This window comes from Rhipicephalus microplus, chromosome 2 (genome assembly GCF_043290135.1).
Source record: "Rhipicephalus microplus isolate Deutch F79 chromosome 2, USDA_Rmic, whole genome shotgun sequence".
NCBI lineage: Eukaryota > Metazoa > Arthropoda > Arachnida > Ixodida > Ixodidae > Rhipicephalus > Rhipicephalus microplus.
The window spans coordinates 267299254-267316417 of NC_134701.1; the positions used below are offsets into that span (position 1 = coordinate 267299254).

General features: G+C 46.3%; 1 protein-coding gene and 1 long non-coding RNA gene across 2 annotated transcripts in view; one reads left to right on the forward strand and one right to left on the reverse strand.

The window, feature by feature from the left end:
• LOC119170012 (uncharacterized) overlaps nt 1-17164 on the forward strand; it is a 417618-nt gene that overhangs the window by 290958 nt on the left and 109496 nt on the right. The window lies entirely within an intron of this gene.
• Nucleotides 9879-12576, reverse strand: LOC142776802 (uncharacterized). The gene is made up of 2 exons (XR_012887813.1): nt 11766-12576; nt 9879-10173 (listed from the first exon to the last, which is right to left on the reverse strand). It is a non-coding gene; the product is annotated as an uncharacterized LOC142776802 (long non-coding RNA).

Here is a 17164-nt window from a genome sequence, read left to right on the forward strand (position 1 = left end):
AGCTTCCAATACAACGTTCTCGGCGCTGTGCGTTATCTTTAGGATGATAGCGCGCTTCCTGTTGCCTTTTTTTTATTCGTGTATTTACTCAGCTCATAACTGCTAGATGATCCTTCAGTTGATAAATTTAACTTTGGTTGTCTTATCTTTTTACCTCTCTCTCTCTTCTATCTCTCTCTTTTCTTCGAGCTCTCTGAAATGCTATCATGTCGTCGCCGTACCTTATACACAGGTTGTGAAAACTTTCCTTCCCCTCTCCCCTTCCCCAGTGCAGGGGGGTAGCCTACCGGGGCTCAGCCCTGGTTAACCTCCCTGCCTTTCTCCTTATGTTCTCTCTCTCTCTTTCTCTCTCTCTCTCTCTCTCTCTCTCTCTCTCTCTCTCTCTCTCTGATGCATTAAAGGTACAGCTGACAACCATCCGTTCGTGGCCAAATGCTTCAAGAAAGCTTTACTATAGCCGAAAATTTTGCCTTGGATCGTATAGCCTAGGACCAACGACTTTCCGGGGTGGTTGATCTATCTATCTATCTATCTATCTATCTATCTATCTATCTATCTATCTATCTATCTATCTATCTATCTATCTATCTATTTATCTATCTATCTATCTATTTTTTCTTTTTTTGTTTGATGCATGCTGAGAAACAACACTTAACGGGACAGTTGCGATATGTTTGTCTCGTCTTCTCACCAGGCGTTTTGTGTTCAGATAAACATTGAGGCATTATTAAACTCGTCTATCCCCTTTTATTCTCCTGGCCTTTTTTCTCATCTAGTTCGATTTACGTATTAATGTTTCCCCGATCTGCTAGGGTCGTCGACAAAGCCGTCGTGTCCGACCACCCCGTTGCTTCCGATTGGTGTGCTCCGTCTCCTGAGAACCGACCGACGACTCGGGATTGATCGATTGTCGCGTCAAACGAGCGCGTTCTTTTAAAAGCCCCCTCAAAAGAGAGCAGCTCGAGCGATCGCTGGTTTTATGAACGTTCCTATAAAACCTAAAAAAAACGAGAAATGAAGGGTACGGGTGGCGAATATGTTGGCACTTAGACGAAGGAGGACTTTATTTTATCGTCGACGAATTTATCTGTGCTCGCGTGCGCTTGATATCAGCCATAGTTTTCTCTGACGTCGAACTTTAAAGTGACCTGTGCTTTAAAACATAAAAGCTGGGACGGCAGAAGCAAGCATCTGCAGCTGCCGTACTCCGTTTTATGCGATGTATAGCTGCCCGTCTTGATGGCGTCTGCTGTATCGCTGCCAACGTTTGACATTTTCATATCGCTGAACCGTTGCACTCACAGTGGTGGTAGCACAGCGCTGTGTTTAGGCTCTTATACCCATCACCCGCGGCGCCACTTCCAATTTGACTTTTTTTTTCCCTCTTACTATTTTTTTCTTGCTTCAGTTAGCCTTGCGCTTTGAGCGTACGTGGATTAAAATTAATAAACAAATAAAAGGTATAAACCAAAGAAACATGCGCACTTTGTTTCGTGCGGGAAAAAGTCTTTCTCGTGAATAGTCTATAAGTTAATGCCTATACTCTGTGGCTTGCCCGAATCGAACTTATTGTCGATGCATATTCGGTACCGGGCTTCGGGGCATGTTTGCATAAAGCTCGCGCTACTGGCTCCACGTTCGCTGCGTGGGGCTTAACGTATATGACGCGTTTACGTGTTTCGTTGGCGTTTCAGCGTTCGCAATTATGCGTGTTGCCCGGCGTACCTCATCAAAGGGTCGCCATTGGCGTGTAACTCTGGTCCTTTGTGCGACGTTCTTATTGAAGTCGCTCAGCGGGCTGTAAGGGTGGACACATATTGCTCCTGGCCAAGCTCGGGAACAGAACGGTGGACTTCCTTTTTTTTTTCCTCAGCCAATTGACCGGCCGCTCAATTTCGTTATGAAAGCATTGAGGCACATGCAGGCATTCTATTATTATGCAAAGCGGTGACCATGTCCTTTCTGCGTCGTTGATATGCGGTAATGAAAAAACGCCAATATTAATAATAATAATAATAATAATAATAATAATAATAATAATAATAATGATGATGATGATGATGATGATGATAATAATAATAATAATAATAATAATAATAATAATGATGATGATGATGATAATAATGATGATGATAATAATAATAATAAAAATAGCAGAAGAAAAAGAATGTCAAGAGTATTACGTCTTAAAACCACCATATGATTATGAAAAACACCGTAGTGGAGGACTCAGGAGGTTTCGACCAACTAAGGTTTTTTTAATGTGCACCTGAACCTGTTCACCTAAACCTAAGTACAATCGCCTCAAGCACCTTCGCCTTGCTTCAACTGAATATGTGGCCGCCGTGGAAAGAAACGTCAGTGTACGGTAGTTCCCGCTATTATCTATCTATCTATCTATCTATCTATCTATCTATCTATCTATCTATCTATCTATCTATCTATCTATCTATCTGTCTGTCTGTCTGTCTGTCTGTCTGTCTGTCTGTCTGTCTGTCTGTCTGTCTGTCTGTCTGTCTGTCTGTCTGTATGTCTGTCTGTCTGTCTGTATGTCTGTCTCTTTTTCGATTAAAGGAAACCATGACCATGCGTAAGTGTGATGCTAGTAATTATTGGTTTGCTTACCAGGCAATAGATGATTAACGTAAGTGTTTGGGAGAGCTGATATTCAGTGTTATGAAAATTTCCACAGTGTGAAAAAAAATACAAGGAATTCACGAAAAGAGACCCGACATGGAGAAGCCCATTCGTGTTTTTTCCCGCGCTGTTGAACTTTTCTTGACAATAGTTGCGTGGTTTTCGATACCGGTTAGAACCTATCAAGCTGGCTAATCGGCAGTTTGTTTTCTTTTCACTTTTACATTTGGAGTCATGTATACCTTGATTGATTGATTGATTGATTGATTGATTGATTGATTGATTGATTGATTGATTGATTGATTGATCGCGCATACTGCGGAACTAACGTGCGTGCTCTAGAGGAATTTCGTTTAGTGTGAATTTAAGTATTTTAAACTTTCGCATATGATAGGTTTTCGTAGCAAAGCTTTGCGTCACCCATTCTTCCTTGGTTTTCTTCAAGTCTTTCTTGGCGCATTGCACCGCTAAGGACGTTCTTGGCAACACTTTTGCAGCTCACGTCGTATTGCGGTGATTGTGTCGCGTCTCTCGGCGGGGATCTATTTGCGATCAGTCAGATACGCAGGCCGAGAGATTACTGCGTCTTTCACTGTTGAGCTGGTCGCGCTTTTCCGTTGTGTACACCGCCGCGGCGTCATGTGACGCATCGATATGACGAGGCAGTAAGTTTTCGGGCTTTCATCTGTGCTGCGTTATTTTTAACTGTCTGCGTCACGGAAGAGTATGCGTGGTAGCTAGAGCACCAACTTTTTCATGATGTGCTCACGCAGATCATTAGTTGGCGCGATACAGTTTGCGCTCTGTATCCGGCGCGAGCAGTGGGCAAGAAAGAGTAATTACGGGTTGTCTGCTCGACCAGTCGATGCGCGACGCACCCCGCAATTAAATGTGTCTCTTCCGCTGTTTTCTTTTTCTGCACTTCTATACGTTCGTGTGCAGGTTTACGCCTGTATGGCACGTGTAAAACATTGTCGACAAAAAAAGAAAGAGGGAACGGCGCTTAATTCTCTTGTTCTTTTACTTCGTTCGCTGATCGAGCGGTCGCCCGCGGCCGCGTGTTCCGTCGAGCGCGCCAGAAGTTTGGCAGTCGCCGGGTCCCGTACATGGTTCTGAGCGCTTACCGCATCATTAGTTACACCGACTGGCAGCGGAGGATTTCGCGTCGTCGCTCAACCGAAGTTTGCCTCGACTGAATGGCGCTGACGGGAGAGGCGCGTGGGGCCTCCCCGCTTTCATTCTCCTCCCTCTGCGAGGATAAAGTGAGCGCTTCCGCTGCCACCTTTTAAGCACACGTATTTCGGTGAGCTCCTTTGTCTGTCTATACGTCACAAGTAAACGGAGGTTAGCGGAGGCGGAGCAAGCACTGACCGCTCAACCTGTCATTATGGTCGGTTTTACGCGTTCGTGCGAATCGCTCCCATAGAAACCCGAGAGGAGTCCCTGTCGCTTTTTGGGAAGTTTTCGTCGGAAAGTTCTCGCTGTCGAGCCGTTGATTACGCGCGGTGTCTCCTTTCGGGTCGGAGTAAAATCTTGCACAAAATGATTAATGGGGGCGTGCTTCCGTGCGTGACTAGTAATTTTGCAATTTTAAAGTGATAGCTTTAAAGGCCTGATAGAACAGAAAAAAAAAATTAACCATCGTTGGCATCGACGTGAACATGAGTAAGGTTTGAAAAAAAATAAAAAAAAGAACATGGTTGATCTCCTCCGTCATAATAATCGGTAAAACACGAGAGCAAAACGTGTGCTTACAGAAAGTAGCTTAATTTGCATTGATATAAGAGAGTTTGCACAATGTGCATTGGTGCTTGACAGCTACAGCATTGCTTAATGATGATGCATCCACTACGACACTTAAACGCGTACATCTACACCCCGACGACGAACGTCCATCATTAATGATTAAACAAACCCTTGATGTCATAGATTGTTGTGCTAGTTGTAGTAGTTCAGGATGAGAGCGGAACCAGGAAACGCGATGCGACAGCCTGAAGTGCGTGGCTGATTAGACGCTGAACTTGCGCTACGGTCTATTCGCGGCTTGTTGTGGAGTGATGAACACCACTGCCCTGCCGGACGGAAACGCAACGCGCTCCGTGTCTTGGCTTCGGCCGGCCGCGATTAGTCGCGGGGCGAGCGTACATGGATAACGCGTAGCTTTACATCCAGTCAAAACAGGCGCGTTCTAGAGGTTACAAAGGTATACGTTTGGTATGGATGGATGCTTTGAGCGACGCCGACGCAATGTTGCCACTTGGGGGTGTGTTCAGGCGTCGACAAAACCTCGAATACGCCGAATGGGACGGACGCTTAGAAACGACTCGTTGAAAAAAACTAATCGCAGATGCCTCGGCCATGATGGAATAGGCACTTCACCATAAACGCTGTGTAAAGACAGTGGTAGATATAAGAGGCATATTTTGGAACTGTGTGAAGTAGTAGACACCATACCCGGCATCTGTTGTCGTAGTCCCATGCAGAGCTCATTGGCTCGACACCCGTTGACAGAACGGTTTGTGTGTGTGTGTGTGTGTGTGTGTGTGTGTGTGTGTGTGTGTGTGTGTGTGTGTGTGTGTGTGTGTGTGTGTGTGTGTGTGTGTGTGTGTGTGTGTGTGTGTGTGTGTGTGTGTGTCGTTCGATGGTGCGTATTTTTTTTCTGTGACGGAATTATGTCACAGATATTTTGGTAGACCCTGGCACAAAAAAAGTTTTTTGTGTTAAAAAAATGATACGTCGAGTTCACCCTATGACGTCTGCGTCAGCTCACTATGTTGTCCCATAGCGTAGCATCACGTCATGTGTCGAAAGAGGGCCGATCCTGGAGACACTGACGCCACGTGAGGCGCAGTAAGTTTGCGATGGAAGTAAGGTGGGGTAGTCATTGATTCGATTGACTCAGAAGGTGGCTTTTGATTTGTTTTTGCCTATAAGACAAATGCGTGTGGAACCGTATGACAATTCCCAAGTGGCCCATGTCCCTATATAGCCTATGTAATTTAGACACTATGGCGCGAAAAGGAGGCGCCAACGCACGGAAGCACCGATCGGATGTAGAAGATGGCCAGTCCTCTGCGTTTCGCAGGTTATCCGCCCAAATTGCCGCTCGATATAACTCGGCAAAAAGGGACCTTCGGGATATTCCGAGTCGATATATTGTCGTATAGCAGGTCGTCGCGCGCTTAGCGTATAATCCGCTTTCTCTTTGAATTCCCGGTGCGTCACGATAATCCGCAAAGCCCGCCTAATAGCGTGTATTGGCGTGTGTTCCGTGCAGTTTTGCGCGCTGTCTCATATTTCGACCCCATCATTCGCTTGGACACTGCCCAACGGCGCCGTGCGCAGATAGACTGTCGCAGATCCGTGACATGCGCGGTGTGACCGCCTCAGGTGTTTCTCCATTCTACGTTCCATATACCAATGCCTACGTTGCGTGCGTTCGATCATCTGTACACGCGTGGGCGAATGAGCCTAATTTCGCGAGCTCCCTTCGGCCCTGCAAGCAGTCGGTCATCCTGGAACTTTTCGTAACGATCCTCGTCATGAAACGGAGAACCGTGCGAGGGTGTTTTGTGCGCTCCGGCCGTTTATCGTGCATATGGTGTATGCGCCCGGGCGCCTCGCTCGTCAGTGCGCCGACACGCTCGCAGCTAATGAGGCCGACTGTGAGATGGATGCTGTGGCCCCGCGGGATTCGGGGCCGAAACTCGATTGTTTCGCCTCTGTCTCCGCGCGTCCACCTTTCTATACGGTTCTCGCCGAAGTTATCGTAGGACTTTCATTCTTAACAAGTTTCATGTCGTTGCACGCTAACGACCGTGTTTCTCTGGATTGTATAGGTATTCAAAAAAGAAAGAAGAAGAAATAAAAAAAACGATGCGTGCGAGGGATACAATACTCTTGCAGCCGCGCGATAATTAGCAGGCCTTGCTGATGGCAATAACACGCACTTTCAATTACGTGCCGCCCCTCCACCGTTTTTTTTTTTTGTCCTTCGATCGCGTTTTAGCACGATCACTGACATACTTTCTTTCTCCCATGTCATAACAATATAACAATATGTGGGGTTTTACTTTCCAAAAGTACGGTATGATAGTGAGGGACGCCGCAGTATAGAGGGCTCCGGAAATTTTTGGCTGTCTGATGTTCTTTAAACGTGTGCTGCCATCGTACAACACACGGGCCTCTACCATTTTGCCTCCATCTAACCGTGACCGCTGTGGCCGGTATCGAACCTGTGACCTTCGGGTGAGCAGCCGAGCACCTTAGCCGCTACACCACCGCGGCGGATCCCCCCACGTCAACCCTTCTCGTGCAGCGTCCAGCGCGTTCGTCGTGACGCGAGGCTAGAGAGAAAGCGGCACTCAAAGCTCGTGACAGAGCCTTGTAGCTCCGATCGTTCTTGACGGATTCGAGTAATTTTTCCCGCGATTGATTCGCAACGACAATAAACTCCAATATTGAGGTCATTCGATTAGTATACTTGGATTAGCGGAAGTGGTTCTTGGCCGCGTTGATGTGACGGGTATGGGAAGGGGAGGTTGTGATGACGGTGAAACGTCGCCTGTATACGTGTGTACCGAAACGGAAACGTCATTTCCTTCATAAGACAACGCTCTTCTTTGTTCGTGAGTCTACAAAGTGGCTAATGTGCCCTCAGCTTTATGGAGGTGCCCTACTTTCGTCGCCCCCGAAGGGCCTACGTGCCTCAAGGCGTCTCGGTCGTGCCGGAGCCCCGGGGTCTGCACCCTCTACTTTTACGCCTCATAGGCGCCTTAGCTTTGCTCCATACGGGTGCGCACGCCGCTTCTAAAATCCTTCCGCTTCTTTTCTCCGACAGAGCGAATCCGGCGCCCGGATAAGAGATTTGAATTTAGATAGCCGCGCGGAGGGCCGCTCGGCCAGCGCCTGATCGGTCAGTTTGCAACGAGGGGATCGCTGCAGCGCCGGGAATGAGCGACCCCGGGCGCCACTTTTATGTGCGTTTGAGCGGGATAGAGCGAATGAGGGGCGAAGATACGCTCGGCTTTCTGCTTTTTTTATTATCCAGGCTCACTCTGTTTTAAAACTCGCTGGAGTGAAAAGTGCTTGCGCCTTAGGTATAGTCTATCTTATAGGGGATTTCAGAATCCAGGTGCTTGCCCCTTCGGTGGTGTTTTCGGTTCTTGGCAGAAAAACAAAAAGGTAATGCGATGGATTGGTGCCTCACTCGGGTGTGCTCCACTTCCACTGTCGTGAACAGTATGAGGTGAAACGTGCATTTTTTTTAAATTATTATTATGTGAGTTGTTCACGCGCAAATAAGACACCAGCTACTTCTCACCTCTTGTATGGATACAAACCCCCACATTCCTCACTGTAACACTGTAGGAGCAACAGGAACAAAAAAAAAAAACGTTCGGTTCGTTTCCTACTCGAAAAGAATGACAAAATTAAAGGTACATTTTGGTTTTTTTAAGTGAGTATTGCGGTTTGTGTATAGATTTAGATCACATGCGTAGTAGAATCTTGTTGATGCGATGTTCTAGGGAACCGCAAAATTAAAGCGGATCATCCGAAATATGCATTAACCAGATGAAGCTCCGAAGAATGTATCAAAATCGGCACATGCTCGGTGACAAAGTTGGTAGCGAAGGCTTAAGTTGTTTGGCATCGTGTGATATAATCCCCGCAGTGTGTTATGCCGGGCAGAATCACCCGATATACTGCATCTCGTTGTCACCTCACATTTATTCAGGAAGGCTTCAAGTATACGATCCGTTTTCTATGAATTTTTTTTTTACGGGCAAAGCGTCTCACGCCGTGGGTCGTATGTCCTGTGTTGTCGTAGTAGCCAATTGCATTGCAATGCATGTGAATAAAAATGGTGTCACAGCATATCCACGCAGTGAATGATGATGAGTGGGGTGAAGCGTCCGTCCGTCCGTGCGTCCGCTTCGTCCCACTCGTCACCATTGACCTCGCGGATATGCTGTGATCTTTTTTTTATTTGTGTAGCTTCCGTGCGAAAGATCTGGAAGTTCAGACAGTATAGTGAAAGAAACTGTCGTTTCGTCACTCATGTGCGTTTGCAACGAAGCTCGAACCGTATTTGCAGTCGCGTTATCCGATTTCAGTTGAAAATGCGATCGCATTGTCTGTATTGAAAACGCTTTTCTCCTGTGGTCCTTACGTCCAATGATTCAGCCACCTTGCGAAATTTTAACCCCTTTATCAACGCCCGCCCATCTTTATCTAGCTGCGTTCATACTTGTGAACACTGTCAATCAAGAAGCAAACATTACGCATATTTGAAGGCGCCACATCAATACGCAGGTATTAGGTACGGTGTTTTTTTTTATTTAGAAAATGTATATATACGTAATTCTAAAGACCGCAGTGTTTATTAAGCTGCGCTGACAATGCGACGCTAGGGACGAAAAAGCAGCTGTTTCCTACACTTTGCGTATAAACGATCCGGTGCAAGCATACCAGTGGCTCTGCGTTCTAATAAAAAGAATGGCAGCATATCCACGGAGTGAATGATGGGGAGTGGGGACAAGCATTGGTCCGTCCATTCGTTCTTGCTTCCGTCCGTTCCTGCGTACGTCTGTGTAACCGTCCATGCGTCCATCCACCCGTCCGTGCGTGCGTCTGTTCGTGCGTCCGTCCCTGCGATCGTCCATGCATCCGCGCCTGCGTCCGTTCATGCGTCCATCCATGCATCTGTCTTGTGTGTCCGTTCGTCCATCTATTCAGCACTCCAAGTACCACCATCTCGCATCTTTTCATCATATATTCTTCATATAGAAGCACCGCCATCCAGCGGACATTTCAACACTCTAAGCCAAAACGGAGCAACAGGGGTATAGGGGTTGCTCCTTTCAGGGAGCAATTGCATTGCCACTCCCATTACTCTCCTAAAAGGAGTAACTGCAGAGGGAGGAACCGTTGCTCTCCTTTCAGTTCCTCCTTCGGGGGATGAACAGTTACTCCCTGCAGACCAACAGTTACTCCCACCAGTTGCTCCCTGCCGACCAACCATTACTCCCACCAGTTGCTCTTCTAAGAGCAACAGTTACTCTTTACCGTTCCTCCCACGTGTTCGCAGTTACTCTCTGAAAACCAACTGCACATGCTTCCAGTTACTCCTTGGGGAAATGAGTATTTATCTCGAGTATGCTTGTCACACGCTTAACACATGGCGAGAGCTCCTTGGAAGAGCACTGCTTGGGTGCTTCTAACGCAAAAAGTGGACAATATTGAAAGGAAAACAAATGCTTTATTGTTCTTTTTATGAGGCGACGTGTGACCACACGTAAAAGTAGACTTCGCCACACCACAGCCAGCACTAAACAAACACCATAATACATCAAAGGTTTTCTGCGTCATCCGTGGAAAAACAATCTTGAATTTCTAGCACAGGGCAGTCTGTGTCATCATTGGTGAGAGAAGGGCAACTTCTCCAATTCTGAAGAACTCAAGTGTCGCAGCTGGTGTTTCCATCAGGCTAGCGCAGCAGAACGTCACCGCAGGCATATGTGAAGCATCTCATTTCTGCAAGAAAAAAAATAGAAGTGTGAGGTTAAACATGCCAGAATCAATTCATAACAATGAGTCACACACACTGCAGCAGTGCTTACATTCTAGGATGTCTACTGCAAAACGAAATGTGAAAAAAAGGAAGGTTCGGCCAAACGTAACTTGGCAAGCCATATAAATGCTGATGTGGTAGACGCTCTTCACATGATGTCTCAGACAGCAATATTCTGGAAGAAAATGTGCAGCACCTCAACAAGGCATATTTGTAGCAGTTAAAGATACCCTTAGGTACAGTTAACTTGTTTCCTATACACAGCTGAGTGACATTTCTATGAGCCCATTCACCAATGGGCATTCTAAATGAGGTCTTGTGTGTGGCAAATAACACGTACTGTCCGCTCATGTTAAAATACTTATTTAGCTCGTGCACATAGTTGCTCTCGATTCTACTGTTCTATCATACGCTGCTGCGTCTTGAATTGTGCAATACCTGTAGGCACAAGCCAAGCATGCAAAGCCTGCTTGAAAGCAACCATTTGCAGAGGCTACATGATAATCTTCAGTATATTTCTTTGTACCTGACGCAAACGGCTGGACAAAACTATAGACCAATAAATGTAGACCGTGCTACCTTCAAAAATTGCTTTAAATTTAGAAAACTAGGGTGCATTCGTTCACTCGGTTGACGAGTCACAGCCACGAGATATGTAAACGAAGCAATATATCTTAAGGCATGCACAGATATTCTGATTCTTTGTTTGACAGTGTCACAGATAGCTTGCCAATACATATATATTTGAGAGCAACAAGATGTGAAGCTTTCATTAGTTCAACGTCTTGTTGGTTCACAGCCAAACAGGTTACTGCTTGTTAGACAAATTGGAATAAGCACACCATCGTTTCCAAAAAAAAAAGCATTATTAGAAGTTAGCTCCTGGTGTGAATGTCTGCCTATTTATTTTGTACTGCCTTCTACATGTGCCACAAAGACATTTGTTGAGGATGTGCTACCAGTCAAGCCAAGATCGCATACTTGGTCAATGTGATGGAAATACAAACATTAGAAACACTGCCACCTCTAGTAAGAGCATGACACTTCAGTATCTTGGACTAGCAAAGAGGTGCACAAGAAAGTTAAGCCCACTCTTGCGGAACTTTGAACGCGAATATTTCAGAGTGTGGGAGGTCAACATGCTGTGGCACTTTTAAACCCACGAAACATCTGCAGAAAACAGGGTAAAGGCAAGTCAAGAAACGCTGTTATGAAGGCCTGCGCATGGACAGCTTTGTGAATCTAGGCCCAAGTGTTATGCTTTGTGCAAGCCAAAATCCATGTAAATAGGGAAAGCATACTTTTAGGAGTACCAGCATAAACAAATCTTGGCAGTTGGCTTTTTAGTACAAACAGCAATCCCTGCAATGAAAACATAAACATTTTATCTTAACGGTAACAGTGTGAGCACACACACGGGCCAGCGGAGCCATGTCGAATTGTCAGTGCCAGTGTAACCATGTGGCATAATGAACTATTCTCTGGCCAACACATGCACAGTTTGCCCCTAAAAAGCGATGCTTTCAAATACGTAGTACAAAAAGTCTGCACTTACCAAAATTCACTTGCTTTCTGTACTTTAGCATTGTTGGGAACATCTTTATCTGCAGTATAACCAAATTTGTGTTATATCCCTGAAAAAAAAGTAAAAGACATGCATCAAATATTGTTTCATTTGGTAGCAGTGAAGTCAGGTTAAGAACAGCCAAGTGGGAATCAGCCTAATTATGTGCATGCGGCAAATCCCAAACGGCGTTATTGAGGTTGTCGAAATTTTCGTCGATTGGTATTAACGTCGATATGTGACTTCAACGGCATGCCAAGTTTTCACAGCGCATAAAGATTTCATGATGCAGAATAATGACAGCGCTAACGAGAACATACAGCATTTATGATTGTCTTTTACAATATTCAGTTTTGCTAAGGTTTTGTATCACTAAAGAAATCTGAAAGATTTGGGTCATTCCTCCTCCAATTGTTCTGTCAATATGTAAACTGCTCGCTTGATGGTGCGCTTATAAAATAGTACGTTCAGCGCAGAGGTGAAGCAAGTGACGCAGTGATGTGGGCAGATTTTTTTTTTTTTTTAGGCGTGCGGGGAGGGGGGGGGGGGGGGGTCCGCTTATCTGAATAGGCCGGGCAAGCGAATATGGTCGTCAATTTGGGCTCCCTACGCCCGGCCTAAAAAAATTCTGTGCGCAACCGCCTGGCTATGCCAGTGAAGTGATGCGACAATGATTTGTTCACTTACTGATTTACATACACTTTACATCTCTAAAAAATGCGGCCCAAGGCCCCAACACTCAGCCGTTAACATTACATAAAGCCAATGGTAGAAAAGTGCCAGTATGAATGCAGCTACAACACCGCCCCAATGTTTTTTTCAAGCGAGGTAGTGTTGCGGAAATGAACTTTCAACTGCAGAAGTACACTGGCACTGCAGTGCTGACAGGGGAAGCAAGAGGGTATGCAGGCGGTAATAGAGGTAATTTAGTGCGATACGGCTAGCAATGGATACGGTGAATAAGAGCAAATCATTTCTCTTTCAATAGCGCAACCACTCAACTATGTATTGTAAGAGCATTAAATGTTGCTGGAAATGCCACTCACCTGCACGCTGATGCATGCACAGTCCTTTGTCCGACGAGCGAACAGGCTTGCAGATAGCTGAAGACGTGTTTACGATGTGTTTGTTCCACCCAGCAGCAAAATCCACAACTACCTCGCGCTCCATAAAGATAAATATACACTAACCTTCATCACGAATAAGTAGAAACGCAAATCTGCGACACACACACACACGATCAAAACATAGCTCACAAGTTCGCACGCCCATGTGCTCGCCAACCACAGACCTTATGAAAATGAGTAAGTAGTGCGAACGCGAACCTAGTTGCGCCGAGAAAAAAAAAACGTCGAGCAGTGGCAGCTCAGGCGTCAGCGCAATAATTTCAGTTTGTTTTCCTAATACAATTATAATAAAAAAACTGAGGTACACTAAAACTCATAAATAAATATAAAAAGTTGAGTGTAATTTTTATTTAGTGCTAGTCAACATAAACACTGAATAAAAATTACTTTGTAACTTACATCGTTTGCTACGCTAGCGCCACACTTCTCGTGCGGGCGCAGATGGCGCAGATTTGTCATTCTGCCCTCAAACTACACGGTGAAGCGTGCTACAAAGTGTATGGCTGATGAGAAGCGCGTCTGGGTCCGCTTTTTTTTTTTTTTTTCTTCTTCTCCGATATATCTGGGCGGGGGGCTCCTTATGCACGTGTTTCGGTGCTTGATCGACTTTGACGCCCTTACTTCGCGGACGAACGGCGTGTCTAGGCTTTTTTTATTGTTGTTTTGCACGTGTTTCGGCGTTCGGTCCGCTTTGACGTGCCAACTCGCCATTCTGCTGCTGCGTGTGTTAGGTATTTGCCGTACTGTATTCTCAGGCCTTCTGTGTTCAGCCAGCGCTGCCATCTTATTATCTACGGATGCTAAAATAAATCACTGTTTTGGTTTGGTGAAGTTTGGCACACAGAACAAACAATAATCTGGCCCATGAATATCAATGTGGGCGGCATGCATATTTGTGTGCGGTGTCTTGCCGGGGAGTAACCGTTGCGTGACGAGAGCATTTACAGTGGTTCCTCCTTCCGTTGCTCCCTTACAAACTTAAGATCAATACAGTTGCTCCCCCATTCTCGAACAAGTCGGCCATCTTGTTCCGCTTGGTCTTTTCGGAGAGTAACAGTCGGTCTGAAGGAGTAAAAACAGCCGTTGCTCCCATTTTGGCCATTTTTGGCTTAGAGTGAAGGACTAAACGGGAGGTGGCACATGCACACTTTCTTACGGCTTGCGCTTCGGGTTTACTTCCCACTTTTAACCACCTCGAGTTCATGGTATATACTAGTTCACTTTATTCATGGCTATGCGGCCCAACGCTCGCTAAACCTTTCTAAAACCAAGGAGGTTACACCCAGCGAGTATAACGTAGCAACCCTTTCTTGTCAAATCGTGCTCAATGTACATCCCAATAGCTGCTAATGGGGATCGCAGCGTGCGCGTTACCTAAAGGCCGAATGCTCCTGTCTCTCATTCCCCTTTGGCAGCCATTAACATGTGCATTGAGCACTATCTTTTATTGTTCAACAACGCACAGAAGAAATCTCTCACCGGAACCACCTTGGAGGTCAAAATCGTAAGGACCGCTATTTCGGGTATGGGCCACTGGTGGTTACGTACTATGAGGGACGCACAAGCCATGCCTAAAAAAAAAATTCTTTTATTAACGTTACTGCCACATAGCGCCATATCTCACGCAGTGCTTCCAGGCAGAAGACTATCGTCTTTCGACGCCGTTTGCAGCACAGCATGCATATGCGTGGCGCATTTATTTATCTTTTTGTTCAAATCTTGAAATTCATTCATTACCCAGAACTGTGTACGCGTTGCCTCTGTGCTCTGCTTGGTATACAGTGCTATAATGGTTGATGGGGATTTTCGAGCCATATGTCAGGCATATGTCAGGGTGGCACGACCTAGTCAGGCGTTTATTTAGCCTTTGTTCGTGTCCCTTAAGGCAAAGCGTAACGATTTTGCCTTGCATAAAAATGAAATGAAATAAAAAATACTCCCTCACGAGTGCACGCGGACTCCTCGCAGCAAGCGGGAGTGCTCGCGTCCTTCTCACTTCACTCCGAGAGACTGCACCTAGCTGTACATGGGCGAAACATGCCATGTGGCGCCTATATTGTGGCACAATCTGCATTTTGTCATGCATCTGTGTTTCAATTTCAGTGTTCGTACCTTACCCCGTACACTGATGCCCCACGTACGTGTTGTAGATATTGTGAATAATTAAAACTTTTGGGTACAAATTCTGAAATCGCCTGCCATGACTTTATGTGATTCTTAAGAGGGAAGTTAAAAGTGAGCCCCGTAACTGTCAGCATCAGAGTGCGACACCTCAACAGTAGCTAACAAGGGATGGGGGTAAGGAGGGATTAAAAGGATAAGATTAAAAGGTAAATAGATAGGGAGAGGGAGCAGGGAGAGTGAGGCGCAGGGACAGCGAACGACATAAAACGACGGAAGAGGAGATGGGAAAGACGGACACGGTCGCAGGAGTCCGAGGACGTGGCACCACTCGGCGAGAGCTCTTGCCGGCGGCAGGAGATGGCGTAGGGCGAGCCTAGTCTGCCAGAGCTGCGCTGTCGTCGGAGATCGCGGAGGCACAACCGGTCACGAAATCCAGAGAGCGAGTCGGCGCTGAGCCGCATAGGCGTGAACAGGGTTCTCCAATGGAAGGGGCGAAGTTTTACCTGCTCCCTCAGTCGAGTGCGAAAGTCGAGAGTGGCAATGTATGCATATTTCAAAACGAAGCGATGACTGGCTTCTTTCAACGGGCAGCCTTTAGGCCACGACTTTCTTATTGGTTCAAAGTCTGGAGAGTAAACCGTTATTCAGTGCAACGTTAGAAGAACACGGCCGCCACTTTCGTCAGAAACCTGCGGGACTACAACCCAAAACATTTAAGAACTTAGGGGCAAAGGTCGATTGACTGTATGAAGGTACGTGGCAGAGTTGACGTTTCCATAAAATTATTAGAGAAAAAATCACAGTATATCCACGGAGTGAATAATGATTGGTGGGGCGAAGCAGTCGTCTGTCCGTCCGTGCTTCCGTCTGTCCATTCATTCTTGGCTCCGTCCGTCCATGCGTCCGTTCGTTCCTCTATCTGTCTGTCCGTCCATGCATCTGTTCATGCAGCCGTCCCTCTGTCCGTCCGTCTATCTAGTGAACACTCCAAAGTACAGCCATCTCACACCTTTTCATCATGTATTCATCATATACAAGTGCCGCCATCCAGCGGACGTTCTAAGGACCGCCCTTTCGGGTGTGTGCCACTGGTGATCACGCACTACAACGAGGAATGCACATGCCACGCCATAAGGAGCTTCGCCCCTAAAAGTGGAGGGTTTATGTCCCCCCCTCCCTTCTCACACCTCTACCGCGCACGCCGATGTATTATTGTAGCCGTGCTCTCGTAATGGCTGTCGGATATAGCGCCACCTTACCTTACCAATCATCAACTGCTTGATCCGCCGGACAGAACCTTTGTGTCTCTCAAGCACGGCCAGGTGCCGTGCCATTTGAACACGCGCACATTCTTTTTTTTTACTTTTTTCCTTAAGACCTTGACTTCAATTTCTTTCAGGAGTGTCTATATTTACTCCTTTAGCCGTATAGGCGAAACAGCTCTCGCATGCAGTGGAGCCATTGTTGATGCGAGCTTCGTGGGAACCGAAAAAAAAAATAAAACTTCCGAAAATCGCATTAGCCAGGTGACGGTTGTCCCTCAGCGATCGTACCGGCCCGCCGTATCCACGTTTGTGCACGTACCAACATTGCCAAAATATTCGCCTATAATTCCCTCGTCTTTATTTTTAGCGTATATTGCCGTCATTATGTTTTTTTTTTCTTCTGTCCGCATCCGTCTGAAGCAAGCGATCCTGGTTTACGCTCTTATCTCACCCTATTTGGTTCTTTCTTTTGCTCACCCCCTCCATTTTTATAAAAATTTTGTTGTCGTTTGTTAGGAGTTCCCGTGGTGATCCAGTTGAAAATGCAGGCTCAAGAAAGAACTAATGGAATTTGAACGGTGAAGGCTGTTCCCCGAGGAACATTCCTGTTCGCTGGTCTTCTTTCTGCCTATGTAATAAAATTATCCCTGAATGAAAATGCGAGTTATGAATGTGTGTACTGGAAATGCGGGCGAGGTCGAGGCGCTGCAGGTTTGTGTTCACTCAGAATGGGTTCGGAAAGTGTAGGCGAGTTCTGAGGAATCATTTTGGCATTTGGTACGGCGCAGTTGTTCACTCGCATGGAAATGCGGGTGGGCTGACGCTGTGTTTAAGGAGTCGTGGCGTGCGGTGTTTGCGTGCCATGTATAGTTTG